General features: G+C 56.4%; 1 protein-coding gene and 1 long non-coding RNA gene across 4 annotated transcripts in view; both read right to left on the bottom strand.

The window, feature by feature from the left end:
• Positions 1-16,232, bottom strand: part of MGMT (O-6-methylguanine-DNA methyltransferase) — a 275,632-nt gene extending 259,400 nt beyond the window's left edge. The window contains exon 1 of one of the 3 annotated variants that reach the window (XM_008249830.5): positions 16,114-16,232. The gene's annotated coding sequence lies outside the window, so the exon portion shown is untranslated. The remainder of the gene's footprint in view (positions 1-16,113) is intronic. The other 2 variants (XM_089313808.1, XM_051836651.3) reach the window with 2 other exon arrangements.
• Positions 16,233-16,867: 635 nt separating this feature from the next.
• LOC149121889 (uncharacterized) lies at positions 16,868-18,092 on the bottom strand. Its single transcript, XR_016221038.1, has 2 exons — positions 17,918-18,092; positions 16,868-17,686 (listed from the first exon to the last, which is right to left on the bottom strand). It is a non-coding gene; the product is annotated as an uncharacterized LOC149121889 (long non-coding RNA).
• Positions 18,093-20,918: the final 2,826 nt, after the last annotated feature.

The following is a 20,918-nucleotide window of genomic DNA, read 5'->3' on the forward strand; positions in this document are numbered from 1 at the left end:
GAAACTCACAGTGGTGCAAAATACAGGAGCTAAAATTAAAGCTACACCTGATGTGACTAACAGATTAGAAACAGCAGGGGGGAAAAGGAGTGATAACAAGACGCCCCAAAACTATCCAGCTGCAAAGCTGACACCAGCAGTGCTGGCTGCTCCACTTCCGATCCAGCTCTCTGCTGTGGCCTGGGAAAGCAGTGGAAGGTGGCCCTAGTCCTTGGGCCCTGCACCCACATGGGAGACCTGGAGGAGGCTCCTGGCTCCTGGCTTCGGATCTGCGCAGCTCCAGCCATTGCAGCCAATTGGGGAGTGAACCAGCGGATGGAAGACCTCTCTCTCTCTCTCTCTCTGCCTCTCCTTCTCTCTGTGTAACTCTGACTTTAAAATAAATAAATGAATCTTTAAAAAAAAAAAAACTATCCAGGCATAGAAATAAGTACAAGGAGACTGAGGAAAGTGCGTGGAACATCCTTGAGACGTGGGTCAGTGTAGTCCAACTCCCACATGACTACAGTCCCAGGAAAACGAAGACAAAAACAATCTGAATGCTCACGTTAGTTTATAATTCACTGAAGAAAACATACTCCCAGATGCAAGAAGATCAATGAAATCCAGGAAGAAGTGACATAAAGAAAACAACACACAGGCAAATAACCCAACTGCTAAAAACAAATGCCAGAGAAAACCTTAAGTGTCCAGGAGGGAAGAAAGATCACACAGAAGCCCGATTGAAGGACAACAGCAAACTGATCACCAGAAACTCTGCAAGGCCAGGCACAGTGGACCGGATTTCAGGGTAAACTGCTGTGAGACTCTAATGCTTCTCACACTGCACTGCCAGTATGCGTGTTACACAGAGCAGTCACTGAAGACAGAATGAGCGCGAGATAGTAAGTCAGCAGAGTGCACAAAATGTTAAAGTGGAATAATTACAGACCATGTTCAAACAACCACGGAAAAGATGGGAAAACAAAGAAGAAAATAAAAGAATGAACAGGTAAAATAGTAAAGAAAGAAAGACCAAGATGGTAGACTTACACTCAACAGCCCCACTAGTGACACCAGGTGTGAACAGGATGGCAGACCTACATCCAGCCACACCACTAAGGACACCAGGTGTGAACAGGGTGGTAGACCTACACCCAGCCACACCACTAAGGACACCAGGTGTGAACAGGATGGCAGACCTACACCCAGCCACACCACTAAGGACACCAGGTGTGAACAGGATGGCAGACCTACACCCAGCCACACCACTAAGGACACCAGGTGTGAACAGGATGGTAGACCTACACCCAGCCACACCACTAAGGACACCAGGTGTGAACAGGATGGCAGACCTACACCCAGCCACACCACTAAGGACACCAGGTGTGAAAAGGGTGGTAGACCTACCCCCAGCCACACCACTAAGGACACCAGGTGTGAACAGGATGATAGACCTACACTGAACAGCCCCACTAAGGACACCAGGTGTGAACAGGATTCTAGACTTACACTTAGCCACACCACTAACAACACCAAGTGTAAACAGGATGATACACCTACACTCAACCACACCACTATTTACATGAAATACATTCTAAGTACACACTTTAATTGTCAGATTAGATTTTTTAAAAGCAAGAGACCCAAGTTTATCTTGTCTACAAGAAAAACGTATTAAATGTGATAACAAAAATAAACAGAAAACAAAGAAAAAGACATTTACCATAGAAACACTAATCCAAAGAAAGAAGGAGTGGCTACCTGAATATCAAACAATGATTGCAAAGCAAGGAGTAGCATCAAGGCTGAAGCAGGCCATTCCTGAGGGAAAAGGGGTAGTTCACTAGGGACTCAGGAATTCCAAATGCACCTGATCAGAGCATGAAACCGGTGCGTGAAGAACTGACCGAAAAGGGGAGACACAAATCCCCACTACAGGGGGACGTTTTGCTACTTCTAGCACCTGTGGAACAGGCAGACATAAAATCAATACACATATCGGGACCTGGCCACAGAGACCCTCACACCGCAGAGCAGACACCTGTCCGGGTGCACCGGAGGCCCCGTGGGAGAGGGTTCCTCTGCCCACATTAGGAGTGGCCTCAGAGCTGTGTCCTCAGCCACAGGAGCCCTGCCGGAGGCCACCAGGAGGAAGGTACTGGGACAGTGCCCAATTACTTGCAAAAACCTCAAATACTTGGAAATGAAATGACACACTTCTTTTTCTCAAAGATTTATTTGAAAGGCAGAGTTACATGGAGAGAGAGCAGGAGCGAGAGACCCTCATTGTGCTACTTCAATCCCCAAATGGCTGCCACAGCAGCGGCTGGGCCAGACCAAGCCACAGCCAGGAGCTTCCTCGGGGTCCCCCACGTGGGGGCAGGGCCCCGGCACTCGGGTCGTCCTCTGCTGCTTTCTCAGGTGCACCGTGCAGGCCCTGCCGCAACCCACTTCTGAATACTCCACGCTCCGGAGAAGCAGTCAGAGAGGAAGTGGAAGAGCCGTTGCACCAAATGAAAATGACAACACACCGTACCAACTGTGGAATGCAGGGGACACAGCACTTAGAGGGATTCTTTAGCATTAAATATTCAGACATGAAAAGCAGAGAGGAGGAGTAGGCACTGTGGTGCAGCGGGTTAAGCTGCCATGTGCAGTGCCAGTATCCCATGTGAGTGCTTGTTTGAGTCCCAGCTGCTCCACTTCAAGCCAGCTCCTTGCTAATGTGTCTGGGAAAGCAGTGGAGGACGGCCCAAGTGTTTGGACCTCTGCACCTATGTGGGAGACCCAGATGAAGCTCCTGGCTCCTGGCTTCAGCCTGGCCCAGATCTGGCTGTTGAGGCCATTTGGGGAGTGAACCAGCAGATGGAAGCTCGCTCGCTTGCTTGCTCTCTCTCTCTCTCTCCCTCTGCCCCTTACTTCCTTTCTCTTTTTCTATAGCTCTTTCAAATAAATTACTTTTAAAAAACACAACAGAAAGGACAACTTAATGATCTAAGTTTCTACCTCAAGAAACTATTAAAAATAGCAAAACAAAAAAAGCAAACTAAGAAATCATAAAGAGCATTAATCAATAAAAATAGAAAAAGAATCAATGCTAACCAAAGTTGGTTCTCTGAAAACTAACAAGGTGGGGCTAGCGCTGTGGTGCAGTGGGTTAACACCCTGGCCTGAAGCGCCGGCATCCCATATGGGTGCTGGTTCGAGTCTCGGCTGCTCCACTTCTGATCCAGCTCTCTGCTATGGCCTGAGAAAGCAGTAGAAGATGACCCAAGTCCTTGGGCCTCTGCACCTGCGTGGGAGACCCGGAAGAAGCTCCTGGCTCCTGGCTTCGGATCGGCGCAGCTCCAGCTGTTGCGGCCAATTGGGGAGTGAACCATCGGATGGAAGACCTGTCTGTCTGTCTGTCTCTCTCTCTCTGCCTCTTCTCTCTCTGTGTAACTCTGATTTTCAAGTAAAATAAATAAATCCTTAAAAAAAACTAATAAGCAGGCAAATTAAGGGGAAAAGGAGAAAACACAAATTACCAATATCACTAAACTTAAAACAAGCGTGTGGCTGAAATCCTAGAGACATTAAAGGATAATGAAGGAATAGCAGGCCGGCACGTCCAGCAATTTATAGATGAGATGGTGAAGTTCCCTGAAGACCACAAAATTCCAAAAAGTCACTCGGGAAGAAATCCATGACCCAAAAAGCCCTGTATTTACTGAATTTGTAGTTAACATCCTCAAAAGGAAATTTCACACCCAAATGGCTTTAATGGTTAATCCTACAAAATATTTAAAGAAGAAACAATGCTACAGGTATAGAAAACTAACCCAAGATACAGAAGCCTCCTTCTGTGTCCAGGATTCTCCAAAACAAGGCTAACAGACACTTCACAAAGACCGCAGACCAACATTCCCACGGACAGAGACACACGAATCCTGGGACCACTAACCAAACACATCAAACCCAGGAACACAAAACTGGCTTAATACATGGGGGCCAGTCCACGTGGCTCACCACATGAACAGCATGAAGGCGTGAAACCTGCTCAGTCTGACAAAAGGCAGCCACGAAACCCCGTGGCTAATGACACACAAGCAGTGGAAGACGGATGACGCCATGGCCACGGCGAGGGAACACAGGCGGTGTCAGCCAACCACAGAGCGGTCACAACACCCACACACACACCAACACTCCTCATATGGGGGTTCAAGGACTTGAGCCATCTTCCACTGCACTCCCAGGCCACAGCAGAGAGCTGGATGGGAAGAGGAGCGGCCAGGATGTAACCGGCGCCTGTATGGAATGCTGGCGCTGCACAGGGAGGCTCAGCCCACCATACCACAGCACCGGCCCCTGGGAGCATGTCTAAGGTGGAAGGGGGTGATGTTAACACGTGTCATCTTAACACCGCAGCAGAGAACATACAGTCTAGCTGTCCCCGGAAGGCCCGTGCGTTAAAGGCTTGGTCCCCAACGTCACATGCTAATGGTAATGGATTAAGGCGATAATGATGTCTGAGAGGTGGCAGGTGTTTAGGTCAGGGCTTGCCCCTGGAAGGCAGTTCTGGACAGAGGGGCTAAGACAGCTGAGCTGGGTCTCCCTGCTCGCCCTCCCGCACCCTCTCTGCTTCCTGGCTGGCCAGGTGGTCCTTCTTCAGCACACACTTTCCCATCCTCGGGCCTCACCGAGAGCAGAACCTACGGGGCCCACCTGACCTGCGACTAAGCAGCTCCCCAACAGAGAGCCAAACAAACCTCCTTCCTTCATAAGTAGCCTGTCCTAGGTATTTAGCCATAGTGACAGGAAGCTAATACACACGTCAGTCTTCGGAAGATCTGTGTAACTCAGTGAAGCAGTATTTCCCAGAGGACCGGTGAATGATGGTGTCAAACCATTCGAGGTGCACGATGCATGGAGGAGTTTAACATCATGGGAGACAGAGTGCTCCCTCACAGACTCGCGCTCCACACCGCGAGGAAGCTTCCGGAAACTGCCACTGCTAGTTCTGATGTCGAGGCAGACGCTCCAGCGGCAACCACCGATGCTGTCGGAACACTGCTGGCTTCCCCATCCCTTGCTTGAGGGAGGCATTCCATCCAAACACGCAGCACAACAGCCTGAGGCGGAAGAGACACAAGTCCCGCTCTCTTTATTATCACTCCAGACATTAAAGATTCCGGGGCAGGTGCTGTGGGCAGCAGGTTAAGCCCACATTCCCTGCCTGGGATCAGGCCTCCGGCTGCTTCCGATCCAGCTTCCTGCTGATGCACACCCTGGGAGGCAGCAGGTGAGGGCTCACATCTTTTCACCGCCACTCACGTGGGAGACCTGGAGGTGGTTCCTGGTTCCTGGCTTTGCCCCGGCCCAGCCCAGCCCAGGCTTATACCGCCACTCACGTGGGAGACCTGGAGGTGGTTCCTGGCTCCTGGCTTTGCCCCGGCTGAGCCCAGCCCAGGTTTATACCGCCACTCACATGGGAGACCTGGAGGCAGTTCCTGGTTCTTGGTTCCTGGCTTTGCCCCAGCCCAGCCCAGCCCAGGTTTATACCGCCACTCATGTGGGAGACCTGGAGGTGGTTCCTGGTTCCTGGCTTTGCCCCAGCTGAGCCCAGCCCAGGTTTATACCATCACTCACGTGGAGACCTGGAGGTAGTTCCTGGTTCCTGGTTCCTGGCTTTGCCCCAGCCCGGCCCAGGCTTTAAGTATCTGGGGAGTGAACCAGCAGATGAAAGCACGTGCTCACTCATACTCTCCCCTGCTTCCCATCAAATAAATGAAAATAAATAAGCTTTAAAAATGCAAACCAGGGGCACTGCTGTGGCATAACGGGTAAAGCCACCGCCTGCAGTACCAGTAACCCATATGGGTGCCAGTTTGAGGCCCAGCTGCTCCACTTCCGATTCAGCTCTCTGCTATGGCCTTGGAAAACAGTAGAAGATGGCCTAAGTCCTTGGGCTCTGCACCCACATGGGAAGACCTGGAGGAAGCTCCTGACTCCTGGCTTTGGATCGGCACAGCTCTGGACGGTGCGGCCAATTGGGGAGTGAACCAGTGGATGGAAGACCTCTCTCTCTCTCTGCCTCTCCTCCTCTCTCTGTGAAACTCTGATTTTCAAATAAATAAATAAATCTTTAAATATATATATAATCTAGTTTCTTTATATATATATGTGTGTGTGTGTGTATATATATATATGTATGTCTCTGCCTCTCTTTTTATATATATATATATATATATATATATATATATATAAAGAAACTAAATTGCACCATTGTGGGAATGGCAAGTCTGAAACCCAGAAAAAAATGCAAACCAGTAACCCTCCTCTAATTATTTTTTATGGAAAATATAACTACTTTTCATTAAAAAAGTATTCCATGTGCAAAAATCTAGCAGGACTTAAGGTTGTTTCATTGAATTAATAAATACTTTAAAATCTCTCGATGCTAATTTCTTATATGGTAAATTTAATGTTTATTATATTATTAATATTAATCACACAAGCTTGTTGGCACCTCCACGAAGTCTGAAGAGTGGCAAAAAGGCCCTGAAACCAAAGAGTCTGGAGCCTGGGCATGGAGGGTAGAATCCTGAGACACCCCTCACCACCTGCCACGCCAGGTCTCTGCACCACAGGGCGCCTCTGAGGGGCTGACCCCCAGCTGCAAACACGGGGCACGTCTGCACCCCCACCCAGCGAGGGCCCCCCTGCCATCCCAGCAAAGCACCCATGCTCATCCCTGAAGCACTCGGCGCCACCCCAGCACCTGCACAGACCTCCCGCAGGGGCCTGACTCCGTCTCAGAACGCATCACCACCCCGCTCACAAGAGCGCCCTACGGCAGGGGGTCAGCACAGGAACACAATTCCATGCGAAAACATTTAAAACACATTAGATTTTTGGTCAAGATGAAAGACCAAAAAAAAAAAAAAAATCAAGCAATCTATTCTAATTGGGTTCCCATGGAAACTGTACAATTGGGTTTTTCCATATAACATCCCGAAGGTCCAACGCGCACTTGTAAAATACACTTCCAACCGCCGGAATTGTTTTTACATCACAGCACTCCCCAGAAGATCAATTACCATACGTCCCCACCCTAACTATTAGTGGCAGGAGACGTTAATGCCATGCACCGTATTAACGTAAGTCATGTAAGGAACGTTACATATCACAATAATTATTTGAAACTAATCATATACTTCAGATTCATCAAACGTGCTCTGAGTAATAAACCAATATGACTGTTGTCACGGAATCGTGTTTATGAAACCAGAAATCAAGCCCAACCACAGACCGGACCACGGCGCCTCTCATCGATTGCAGGGATAAGCAGAATCAATCATTAATAATTACATTAGAAGATGACCCTCAAGGTTAATCATATTCTTAGAGGCGCTCACTATGGAATTAAACAACATGCATAGCTGTGCTGATAAATAAATAAATAAAAGATAACAGAGAAGAATTCAAATCCATGCTTTAAATATTAATAGCACAACACTTTCCCTCACCTCCCTCACCAAGGACTCTGGCTCTACCTGCACTGACCGCAACAGCTGGCCACAGCATGCCAAGGCAGGAGGCCAGCGGCACTGTGCAGGGCCCCGTGTGAGAGCGACGAGGGCCGGGGACCACAGCATGCTGGGAAACAGCGATATCCGTCAGGAAAGTCTCACCGTGAAGGAGGACCCTAAGATCCCCGGGATTGGACACACCTTCCAGAGGACAACCCACAGCGTGAGCCGGGCGACTGAACTCACAGCAGGCTCCGATCTTCGACAGCCCCGCCCCCAGCAGGCCAACTGGGTGCAGAGGGGGACGGACCAGCACCCTTTCTGAAGAAATGTCCCTTAGGAGTCCCAACTCAACAGAGACCTCTGAATATTCTCAAATGTCTTGGCCCTAGAAACAGCCAACGGCGTGGCCCTGAGATTGGTAATGCATGACCAGGGGCTGACCATGTGCAGCAGCTGGATCCAGGCAGGCTTCGCATCCACACTGACCGACCTCCGGAAAAACCACCACCCAAGCTCTCCAGTCTGGCTCCCTAGCCCTGCATCCTGCTTAAGAAACCCAGGCTGGGGCTGGCGCTGTGGCACAGTGGGCTTCCCATATGTGCACCGGTTCATGTCCCAGCTGCCCCTCTTCCAATACAGCTCCCTGCTATGGCCTGGGAAAGCAGTGGAAGATGGCCCAAGCACTTGGGCTCCTGCACCTATGTGGGAGACTGGGAGGAAGCTCCTGGCTCCTGGCTTTCGATCGGCTCAGCTCTGGCTGTTGCAGCCATTTGGAGATTGAACCAGTGGATGGAAGACCTCTCTTTCTGTCTCTGTAACTCTACTTCTCAAATAAATAAATGAAATCTTCAAAATACAAAGAAAGAAAGAAAGAAAGAAAGAAAGAAAGAAAGAAAGAAAGAGAGAGAGAGAGAGAGAGAGAAAGAAAGAGAAACCTGGGCACCCAGCCCTTGGGCCAGTCTTCCTCCTTCCCAGGGGCCCCAGCTGCCTCTGCAGGTCACCAGAGCACAGCTATGGGGCCGGGATGACCCCCCACACGTCTCTTGCCTTGCCCGCGACATCCCACGTCCACACCCACTCAGCTTCCTCTTCCCGCCAGACACACGCACACCTGACAAGCACTGTCCGATGACAAAGCTCTGAAGAGTCCCGAGCTCCTGAAGGAACTTCAGTTGCACGTCACCCGCGTAGGACTCTGCTCCTAACGACTGTTACCCTGGGGCTTCAGCAGCGCGCACTCTGGGTCCCAGGGGCCAGAGTCAGGGACCAAGTCCCGCTGCTTTAGTTTCTGGTGAGCTCACGCCTGCTGGCTTGTGGACAGCAACCAGTTCCTCGCTGTGCCTTCACTCATCTGAGGGTGCGGAGCAGGGAGGAGAGTTGGGGGAAGACATGGAAGGTGAGAGGACAAGAAATGAGAAAACTCTCACTCTGGCAGCAGAGGTGGCCTGGCCATGCCCCTGCATTCCCAGGAATGCCCCTGCCGGGCGGGCGGAGACAGGGTCCACACCAGTCAACACCAGAAGGGGCAGGGAGCAGACCTGGCTGAGTGGCGGGGGCGGGGGCCCCCAGGAGGGAGCACTGCCGAGAGCTGCTCTTCTCAACCCAGCTCCCTGCACCCAGGATCCGTCCTGCGCCACTGCCACTGTCACCACCCCCGGAGGCAGGGCTCAGAGGGGGCCTCTGAGGCAATCCCAGCACAAGGTCACCTACAGGGGGACGGAGGACCTTCTGGGTGCCCCTGAGTGACACGGGGTCCGGGAAGCAGTGGCAAACCAGCCCCAAGGGGAATCGGAGGGGCTCTGGGAAGTGTTCTAACTACTCTCCCAGCAAAAACAAACTCTAGAAAACGCCAACAGGAACTCTTCAAAGCTCAGACTTCACAGAAGACAGAAAATTAAACTGCCGATCCTGACGCCAGGCCCGGGGCACTGAAGCTCGTGGCAGGGAGACAGCACCGACATGCAGCAGGGCACGGAGATTACAGAGCCGGGGTGGCCACGTGGACATGCCTGCCTGAGCCCTGGCGGCCTCACCTACCATGGAGAGGACGCGGCGCCACTTGGAGCCTGTCCTCTTGCTGGGCACGAGACGACCACGCAGGGGCCCACGGGGGCCGAGGGAGGCCAGCCGAACGAGAAGGACACTAGCTTCATTTGAGAACCTGCCCACTCGCTGTCAGTCACTCGAAACTGATTCCAGCTAGTGCCAGGGGAGCAGGGCGCCCAGCTGCCCCTCTGGGACCCAGCAGGCACCCGCCTGCTCCCTGAGCCCAGCCTGGCTGGAGGCCGATGCCGGGACCAGATGCGAGGAAGGCACTCGTCGGCACACACCCAGGCACAGCTTGCCGCATCCGTCTCAGTCCACAGCTCAACCTGCCAACGACGGTGCTGACAGAAACCAGTGTCTGCACGGTGGGGCGCAGCACACCTGGGCCTTCCCAGGACACTGCCTTCAGTAACAGGGGACTCATCAGCCCTCCTCCTCTGCTCTGACTCTGGGAGCTCAGAGCCTCCTGGTAGGAGCCAGACACGCTGATCGGGGCTCCCAGCACAGGGCGCCGCCTGGGACAGGGGCTCGCACGGCAGCCCCTCACCCGACACGGCCTGGTGTGGTTCGAGCCACCTGCCCAGTCTCACAGTCTCTGAGCCACCAGACAGCAAAGCTCCCTCTCCAAGCAACTTTCCACGGCCACCTCTGGCTGCCTGGGATCAAGGCTGCTGATTGGCTGGGGGCTGACCCGTTCCTCACCCTCTTCCTGTTTTGTCTTCTTAGGAGACTATGACTCTGAGCTTATACTTCATCAAAACGTCCATACTTTACATAAATATTCATGGATTTGTGTGTCCTTACACTTACCCAGGTATACTGGATAATCCGACCATGCCTCTCGGATAAGCTGCCCAAAGCCCCCAGCTGGTAAATGGTGCACGTATGTCACAGTCACTCTCGCCATCCCCGCCCCGAATCACCCCAATTCCACAAAAGCGATCTCCGTGTAGGTCTGGAAGCTGAAGGCCGAGACACGCGCCACACCCAGGGCTGCCCACGCTGCATGACGGCTGGTGTAACCAAGGCTGAGACACGCGACACCCCCAGGGCTGCCCGCGCTGCATGACGGCCCGTGTGACCAAGGGCAGAGACACACGACACACCCAGGGCTGCCCACGCTGCATGACGGCCCGTGTAACCAAGGCCGAGACACACGCCACACCCAGGGCTGCCCACGCTGCATGACGGCCCGTGTAACCAAGGCTGAGACACACGACACACCCAGGGCTGCCCACGCTGCTGCATAACGGTCGGTGTAACCAAGGCTGAGACACGCGCCACACCCAGGGCTGCCCACGTTGGATGACAGCCCATTTGACCAAGGCTGAGACACGCACCACACCCAGGGCTGCCCGCGCTGCATGACGGCCCATGTGACCAAGGCTGAGACACGCGACCCCCCCAGGGCTGCCGACGCTGCATGACGGCCGGTGTAACCAAGGGCTGAGACACACGCCACACCCAGGGCTACCCACGCTGCATGACGGCCCATGTGACCAAGGCCTAGACACGCGACCCCCCCCCCAGGGCTGCCCACGCTGCATGATGGCCCGTGTAACCAAGGGCTGAGACACGCGACCCCCCCAGGGCTGCCCACGCTGCTGCATGACGGCCGGTATAACCAAGGTTGAGACACGCGCCACACCTAGGGCTGCCCACGCTGCATGACAGCCGGTGTAACCAGGCACGAGACACACGCCACACCCAGGGCTGCCCACGCTGCATGATGGCCCGTGTAATACAGTCCAAGTTTTGGTAACATCTACATTCTTTGTTATAACACAAAATGAACAACTATAACATTATGGCAATGTGCTGGATTGCATTTCAAGGGAATTCGGGTCTCCTAGGAGCTGGGAAGCCATGCACAGACCCACAAGCACCAGCAGGTCAGAAGAACACAGCTGCGAATCGGTCCATCTGGACGGAGAACCCCTCGATGCCCTGGGCCAGGGAGCACCGCTTCCTGACTGACCCTGAAGACCGCCCCACGGGTCCTCAGGCGTGAGGGTCGGCCACAGCCTCTGGGGACTTGCAGCCCGGGCCCAGGGTGTGCTCCTGCCAGTCTGCGTCTCTAACCAGGAATCTCAGACCACCGATGGGGAAACGCGGCTCCCCTCTGCTCCTGGGCACCCCACTTTCCAGAGAGCGCCTGGCCCATGGGGCTGAGACTCATTAGGCTTTGCAGGAGCCGCCTTCCAGGGGTGGTTCTTCCTGACCAGAGGGGGCAGGCAAACCTCTGAACAGGGGAGTGGAACGTGGCTCAAAGTTTAACAACGGGCGAGAAACAACCTCTACTTATGTATTCCACCCCCGCCTGTAACACCCCATCTCCTGCTTGGCCCTGAATCGCTCTTCCCCCATGGAGATCTCTCTGAACATCCGGGCTGCAATGACCCAATCTGTCAATAAAGCCAGAGTTCTCTCAACTACTCTCCCTATGACTCAATTTGTCAGTAAAAACTGCCACCAGCGCTGCGCTTGCAGAAAAATGTCCATAAATGCATTATTGCAACCGGCAGATCGATGTCCATAATAAAAACAAATAGATTTAACAAGTGCCTGCTTTTATGAGCTGCACCACTGGTGGACCCTGCACTCCGTGTCACCCCCGGACGTCGGGGACGGGCCACAGGGCGGGGGTCGCACGCTCTGTGGACTCCACCCGTGTTACAGGTGGGAAATTCCTCTAACAAGGAAACTGCCGTGCAGTAGAGAGAGAGCACACCAGGCGTTTAGTGCTCCCGCTCAGTTCCTTTCGTGGCTACACAGGCTCACACCAGGACAGGCCGAACAGCCCTAAGACGGCATTTCTCTAGAATCCTTAGCTGGTGTTGCAACAGCTTCATCGCAGGCTGAAGACGCTTCCTCCAGGTGGGGTGCAGGGGTCCAAAGGCCCTCCTGGAGACGAGGCCATGCGTGTAACTGAAAAACCACATGTATGTGGAGTCAGAATCAAGTTTCAACCTTCTGCACACAGCCAAGGGCCTCGGGGCTGGGTCGGGGCCCTGGGGCAGCTGGTTTACCTAATGAGCTGGATGAAGCAAACATTGCCAGACAGTGGCTGCCGTAGACAGCTGACCTGCCAGGTAGTCCATGCACATCGGCGGGAGTCGTGCACCCGTCTTCCAGGGAGCCACACCTGCTGACGCCACCTGGATTCCTTCAAAGGCTAAGAAGGCCACACAAGCGGTCTCTGCCTCTTCCTAGGCAAATCAGTGACGCGAAAGAGCAGGGCGTTCGCGACACCCACACTCTCAGGCTGCAGGCCTCCCCAGCCACGCAGCCCCTGGTACTGTGCATGCTGCGAAGTCCGGGCCAGTGTGGAGCTGCAGCTGCAGTCCCGGAATCCCACATCTGAGGGCTGGCTGGAGTCCTGGCTGCTCTGCTTCCCGTCCAGTTTCCTGCTAACGTGCCTGGAAAGACAGCAAAAGCCCGCCCACATACCTGGACCCCTGCCACCCACGTGGAAGACGCAGATGGAGTTCCAGAAGCAGGCCCAGCTATTGCAGCTATTTGGGGAGTGAACCAGAGGGCGGAAAAATCTCTCTCTTCCTCTCTATCACTCTGCCTTTCAAATAAACAAATCTTTGAAAACTATTTTTACATCAAAACAAAACAAGACTGTTTCCTCTGATCAGCAGACACCACACAGCAGAGAACACGCTCCCCAGAGTCCTCTGCGCTGGGTCTCCCACCCCGGCCGCCTCGAGAGCAGACAGCAAAGCCCACTGTCCACCGAGTTCCGGAGGACGAACTCTTCCACTTTCACTTTCACTAGGGGCACCTGAGGTATCTGTGAAGCGGCTGACACAGAGCGCACTCTCGCTCAATGGTGATGTTACGGTTGCCAGGAAACCTTCAGGCAGGGGCCGGCGTCCTGGCACAGCAGGTTAAACTGCCGCTTGCAATGCTGGCATTCCACATCAGAGCTTCGGCTCCAGTCCGACACTCTGCTTCCAGTCCAGCTCCCGGCCCATGTGTCTAGAGAAACAGGACACCATGGCCACACACTTGGGAGACCCAGATGGAGCACCAGGCTCCTGGCTTCAGCTGGCCCAGCCCAGCAGATGGAAGATCCATCTCTCTCCGTGCCACTCTGCCTGTCAAATAAATATTACTTAAAATGTCCAGTTTTGTTTAAATAATGTTCTGCAGTGAGATCCCAGGTCTTTGGGGATGCCTGCATCAGAAGCTGCCTCCTCCAGCACACACAGGGTCGCGAAGACGGGCTGGAGCCACGAGCAGGCCTTTCACAGCCGACAGGAAGTCAAAAACCTCATGACCGTGGGGCAGGACGAGGAACCTCACACGGGGGCAAGGGGGAGCACGCAGGCAGGTGTGAGGTGCAGGTGGAGCCCTACCTGGACATCTGCATCGGGCCTTTCCCGGGGCTGGCGCTCTGGGCCCTCCCGGGATGCCAGGCAGCAGCAGAGAGCAAGTTCCCAGTCAGCCCCGGGATCACGGGGCAGCCCGGGGGCTCGGTTTGCTGGGTTTATGATGCACTCTCCACGTATGACATCTTCAACTTAAGACAGAGTCAGAGAGACGTATGCCCAGGGCAGGTCAAGAACCCTCTGTAAGGCGCACACATAGCAAAGGCAAACAGAATGCGAAAGACGGTTTTGCTTTCCTTTGTTTTTCCTATCAGGGAGAATAAGCTGTAAAATGAAAAAGGAACTCATGCTAAGAACAGAGAGAGGCAGGGCCAGCATCATGGGGCAGCAGGCCTGCAACGCCGGCATCCCACGCAGGCGCCAGTTCAAGTCCCGGCTGCTCTGCTTCCGATCCAGCTCCTGGCTAATGCGCCCAGGAAGGCAGCGGAAGATGGCCCCCTTACTTGGGCCCCCGCACCCACGTGGGAGGCCTGGATGAAGCGCCTGGCTTCGGCCTGGCCCAACGCCAGCTGTTGCAGCCATCTGAAGGGTGAACCAACAGACAGCTATCTGTGCCTCCCTCTTTTTTTCTCTCTCTGTCACTCTGCCTTTCAAATCAATAGATCTTAAGGGGGTGGGGAGAGGAAGGGCAGACCTCTTGGTCTGAATTCCTAGTTCCAAACAAAAAATTTCTACAAAATGAGAAAAATAAAGACAACTCAGTACGTTTACTTTAACAGGCAGCGCCAAGCAGCCTGAGCGCTTTGGTTTCCTGAGGAAGTGCGAGGACAGGAGGGGAAGGGGCTCCAGGGCCGGGGCCGGGCCTGCATGGAGCGCAGACGAGACCCCGACAGACGGCCGAGAGGGAGGCCCCGGGGACGGGGGCCCAGGTGAGGCTCAGCCAGCAGCAGCCAAGACCCAGACAGAGCTGCACCTGCTCTCTGAGGGAAGGGTTTGAGAGCTGCAGCCGCTGAGCAGGAGTCAGACCCAGCGCGTCAGCTGACCCAGGAGTCAGTTACCCAGCGTGCACCCTGGGCTTTCTTCCCAACGCCTGCCAACAGGGACGCCTCCTTACAGTGCCTCACACTAGTCACACTCAGCTAGTCACACGCAGCGTGTTCACAGAAAGGAATGTTTATACTGAAAGGCACCCTTCAGGTGGCTCTGAATGGAGACCTGCCTCCTCCAGGCCCAGGCACCCCCACCCTCGAATCCCAACTCCATCCCGCTCCCACCCAAGCGCAAAGGAAACAGGTGTGAGGACAGCGCCAGCTCGGCTCCTGCGGCTGCAGGCTCTGGGCGAACCCCTCTCCGCCTGAGAAGTCCCCATCCCACGCCCCCAGTGCGCCGCCCTGAACCCCCACCTCCTCGGCTCAGCCGTGGACAGACCCAGGAAACCCACAAAGCCACCTCCCGGCCGTGAGGTCAGGGGCGGGACGCTAAGGGGGGGGCTGGGCCGACGCCACAGGTGCCCAGCGGGGTCACCCCAGGCCCTGAGTCTCAGCAGCTCCACATTCTCCCACCGACCTCCGAGGGCCGCTCGTGCGGTGCGGACGCTCCCGGCCTCTGACCACACCACCGCCCGCACAGGCGGGACACACGCACACCACAGGGGCTTCCCCAAAAGCCACTCAGACTCCAAACGACGGGCCCCACGAGGGAGGCCCCGTGTCTCCGTGGGCTTGGGGCCGGGGTTCTCCGGTCCCCGGTGTAAGCTAAGGGTCTGCACGGGCACCTGGAACACCAGGTAGGGGGACACCAGCCAGGGTGCCCGGGACGTGGCACTCCTGGGCAGGGGTCTCAAACAGGAAGGGGGCGGGATTCAACAGGGGCTGACTGAGGACTTCTGGAAGCTTCCTGGAACACTGGGTGGAGTGCCCACCAGCATGGTCAGGAGGGCACTGGGCCGGGCAGAGCAGCGAAGGTGCTGGGCACCTGGAGGCGTGGGGGCGCGGCCACGACCCCGGGCCAGCCGTCGCCGCCAAGAGGCCACTGGGTCTGCGCACCCCAGCCACATAAGGCTGGAGCCACCAGGGTCACACGTGGGTCACGCCTGGGGCCTGAGAGGAAAGGGGTCGGGGCAGGGGCGCTGTGGGACCACTCAGGACTGTGCCTGTCCCGTGGGCTCCAGACGCCCGCTGTCCCCGGGCACAGCCCCACTGTGCCGTGAGGAAAGCAACTCACACACTCACCAAGTTGCAAAAGGCGCGGACCGCGAGTACCGCGAGCTGCGACACAGGAGCGCGCGCTGCCCGAGCGTGGGTGGGAGGTGGGCGGGGCAGTGGGCGGGGCGTGGGCCCCCCCAGCGTCGGGGCGGGGCCAGCTTGCGGACGCTCCGGGGCAGAGGGGCAGGGCCTAGCGCGTGGGGCGGGGCCTAGGAGGAGCGGAACCCGGGAGGGCGCACCGGAAGCGGGGGCCGCGGGCCTTCGGGGGCGGGGCGCTCGCGGGCCGGCGCATGCCCAGTGCGGTGGCGCCGGGCCGACCGGCGCTGCGCAGCCTCGCTGGCTTCCGCCGGGGCCCGCCTGAGGCGCCGCGTCCCCGGGTGCTGGAGGCGCGCCTCGGTCTGCTCCGCCTCCCGGGCCCTGCGCCCGCGCTTACCCGACGCCAGCTCCCAGCCCGTGCGGGCTGGCTGTGCCCGGAGGTGGCGAGGGCGCCGCAGACACCCAGGGCTGCCCGGCTCCGCGGCGTGGACCCCGAGGGCCGGCGCCGACGCCATTGGAGAGCGGGCCCTGGAGCGCCTCCCGCGCCAGTGGTGGGCAGGCCCGAGCCCTCGCAGCTGCATGGAGCGCAGAGGCTGGCAGGGCCCGCGTGTGGGCCGATCGTGTCCACCAGAAATACCGTGGGGCCCAACTCGGAACGAGACTGCCTGGACGTCGGGCGAGGGGTAGCCGGGGGTTGGTGGGGCCTACACCGACAGGACCAAGGCCCCTAGGGACGGATGCCCACCCGGAGCCACCGGAGGCTGGCCAGGGCGGGGACGGGCCCTTCGCTGGCGCCTGCTGACGACCCTGTCAGCCTGCTGGCCTCCGGGACCGAGAGCTGATAACTGTGGGTGGGTTTAAGCCAGTCGGTTGGTGGAACACAGACCCGGTGGTATCTAGCTGGGGGGGTGTGACAACCCCCGGGAGCAGCCTCCTCCCAGACGCTTAGGAGAGAGCAGACCCCTGTCGGTGATGTCGGGGTCCCCGTCCGAGGCCGCTGCACGCTCCGAGCCGCCCAGCTACGAGCCTGCTGGGTGTTGGCATTCCCTGGAGAACAGCCCCCCGTGGGATGTGGGCAGATGCGTGCACGTGGAGTTTTGGGATTGAAGGATCCTGCACACAGCATTGCTGGTAGAGGTCGTTCAGAACAGGCTCGGCAGGGTTCGGCCAGTGCTAGCGCCGGGGACACGCGGGCGCAGAGCTGCTCGGAACGGTGGAGGCGGAGCAGTGAGGCCCTGCACTCCCGGGTTTCCAGGGCCTGACACAGCCTGATCTCACACTGGTCCGAGCAGCCGTAGGTGCTGCAGCTAAGAAGGCGGAGGAGGGGACGTTGGACGTTGGTCCTGGCTTGGTCAGCTCCGGGAGGGTCTTGAGGACCCTCACCTGGCTCCTCTGAGCCTAGTGTTGTCATCTGCGAACGGTTGACGATCATGCAGGCCTGCCCAGGCAGACCGTTCCCGCGTCTCGGTGCAGGCTCGGAGTCCCAGCAGCAACGAGCTACGGAGCGGTGGTGCCGGCCCCTGGCCTCCCGTGGCCTCACTGGGACCCGCTCAGTACAGTCAGCCTAAGAGAACAGCAAAGGGAGGTAAGGCCGAAACGCAGTTAGAGTCCCTCCTGGCAACAAGGTGCCCTTTACAATTACAATTAATGTGAATCTTACTTTTATAATAAATCTGAACAGTCATAAAATGAACTCCTAAGCTATGAAAAAAAGACTAGCTACTATTGGCATCTGCGATTGTCCACAACACAAAAGAAAAGCCACCATTTCCACCCCAGAAACAAAGCGACTGACCAGGGACTAGCTATGCCAAAGACCCAAATTCTGGAATGTTCTAGAACATGGCTTCTCCGGCTTCCCAGGAGCAGAACTAAAATGCGCATGCCCTCAGTTTGCTGGTGCAGGTTCTTCTCTCTGACAGTTTCTTTTGACCCAGATTACTGTCATCAGGTGCCGCCTGTGCCTCTCCCTGTCCTCACCTGCGTGGCCTGGTCGTGAAAGGCACACACGTTGCTCCGGAGCAGGGACGTGGCCTGACGTGTGGAAGCTCAGAGAACGCAGGGCTGAGCGACTGGCCCTCCCTGCGGGTGGGATGAGACCCTTTGACTGCTGGGCGAGGTTCCACTGGGGTAGCCTGTCGGGGTTAACAGATCATCCCCCTCAACATATTCGCATCCTAACTCTTCAGACAAGAGCTGGGGAAGCCACAGGATGCTGTCCTCAGCTTGAGTCGGACCTCTTCTCGGGCTCCTGGAGTTTCTCTCAGGATCGGCCAGCTCTTTTGCTGGGCCCCGGGAACGGTGTTAATTTGCCCTTTTTCTTTAAACATCCAAGCAGATGCCTTTCAGGTTAAGCAAATGAGCACAACGTGTGATTGCTTCTAATGATTTGCAACCCAAGAAATTGGTTTAATAAGCCTCCCTTTGCAAGCTACTCCTGTGACATGGAGACCGTTTACCACAAAGCTGTCTTCAGGAGTCAAACGTAATCCTTACCACCCTACCTTCGGGAAATGAAGGGATTTTTATCACGATCCCCTAAAACCTTCTGTGGTTTGAAAGCCCCGAACTCTGGACAAACATGTGGTGGTCGTGGAACAAAAGGAACGTGTTCCAGAGTCCCTCACTTTGCTTTACATCTGGTTTACTCTTAGCATAGCGTCTCCAGTGGAGAGATTCCCTGATTAACACAATTGATTTTCTTAGCCTCTGTGTTCCTGTGAAGGCTGGTGCCAAGAGCCGGAGTCCGCACCGGGTGGGGCTGGGAGCCCAAGGCACTTGCGAGGAGGAAGCTGAAACGAGGCTGGGGGCCAGGGGTGGGGAGGGGGCAAGGGTGGTTCACTCTGGTTATACTCTGTCCCCTGATTGTCCGCAGCATGGCCAGAGGCAGCACCGTGTGACTGTCGCAGGAGTGTAACCCACAGTGAGTGAGAAAGGCGGGAAGGAGGCTTCCACTCTACCCTTACACAGAGGTGAGGTGAGGGCAGGACCGTGGGTAGGGAAGTGGCACCCAGGCTCAGTCACATCGGGAGGGGCTCCTTAGCCTTGCATTGCTGCAAAGAGGGAGAAAGTTCTGCCCAGGAGCCCCCGCATGTGTCCAGTGGGATCTGGACCCCTGCAGGCCCTCTGCAGTCAAGAATGGCAGTGGGGAAGGCTCTGTGTAAGGAAAGGAACTGGACACAGCCCCAGGCTCCCCTTTCAGGAGGCCTCCTTGGCGGCCTGGGTGTGCAAGGGCTGCAGCTGGACTCAGTGGGACTTGCTGTAGGCCCCCGAGCGCCTGGTGAAGCAGTGCACAGAACAGGAAGTGAGGGCTGTGCTCGCGAGCAGTGGGCTTTCCCTGGGGAGATGGCCAAGACCCCCACCCCCAGCAGAGAGGCTCCGTTCAACAAGCGTTCTTCAGAAGCCCCGGTAGCCTCCCCCCTCACAGAGCAGGCAGGTGGAGCAGTCGGGTGGTCCACTCTGTGTGGAGGATGAGGGCAGGAAAGGCCAGAGGGACCCGCAAGCCACAGGCCCATGGGCGTCATGGAATTTGCACCCAGTTGTCCGGGGATTGTCAAAGATCACCCCAAACGCTGTGTGGCTCTTCCTCCCACGGTGTGCCCCTGCAGACCGCCCACTGTCCAGGGAAAGCACGTGCCGTGTGTGGAGACGTAAAGGCAAGTCTGCTCTCCAGGCGCACGGGCTACCCAGGGAGCGGCTGCCGCCCGGGAGACACGCCAGGGCTGGTTCCACCCACCTGTGTGGCCGACTCAGTACCGGGGATTCTGCTAGATGCTGGCCCTTTTAAACCAGCGCCTACACTCATTACAAAGCGTTTGTGATCCATTTTCGGAAGGGCTGTGTCTGTGACACGCTGTTGGAGGTCTGGGCAGAAGCTTCTAAGTGGTGTGAAGTGGTGGGGAGCGCGCACCTGCGCTCCCCCTCCCTGCCCTTGGCGGAGGAGCCACACGAGCCTGCTTTTCTGTGACTTGGAAATTAAAAGCAAGAGACGTGGGGCTTGACGCGGAGCCTGTGATTTGCCGTCGCGCGCTTCTGACTGGGAAAACACAAATGAGAATTGAGGCGGGAGAGAGGGCCGTGCCAAGTGTTCTGTCCCAGGCAGCCACTAGGAATTGGAAAAGAAAAGAGGCTGCGGTGCCTCTGAGGGGAGCCCCTTCAACCCAGACCCTGCGCGGCGGAGGCCTGGGTGCAGAGATGCGGGCGGCGGCCACGTGAGCGAGGCCTCCGTGAGGGTGGGGTGTGGCCGCCACTGGGAAGGGAGCCTCCTTGGTCCCGCTGAATGGGGACGGGTGCTCCTGGCCGGGTGCACACAGGAGGCCCCAAGCTTGTGCCGTCACTCCTCACAGCCAACACACTTAGATGCAGCTGGAGCAGCCACGCCAGGCCCTCAGTGGCAGGGAGACCCCCCCCCATCCTCAGGGGCTTCTCCCTCTCCAGCTCCAGGCTGGCTTTCTCCACTCATGCCCCCAGGACCCTGTCATTTCAGCCCTGTATCTCCAGAGTCAAAACAAATGCTTCTCTCCCACCGGAAAGAAATCCCAAGGAAGGGCTGGGGCCGCCCATCATGAATGAGGCTGAAAAACCCTGGAGTAATCACAGTGGCCAGGGCTTGAGGCACATCCAGCCGGGGTCACAGGAGCCCACCACAGCCAGGGGATCGGGTCTGATAAGGGACGGAGGGGAGGAAGTGTAAGGGCGGGATGGCCATGAGACTCTTTAAGGACCTGTTCTCAGCCACGAGTGCCCAGTGTGTGTCAGCCCCGAGCACTGTGTCTGGAGCACCTGGGACTTGCATG

The sequence above is a fragment of the Oryctolagus cuniculus genome, chromosome 15 (assembly GCF_051225735.1).
Source record: "Oryctolagus cuniculus isolate XC-2025 breed Fujian yellow rabbit chromosome 15, ASM5122573v1, whole genome shotgun sequence".
NCBI classification, from domain to species: Eukaryota; Metazoa; Chordata; class Mammalia; order Lagomorpha; family Leporidae; genus Oryctolagus; species Oryctolagus cuniculus.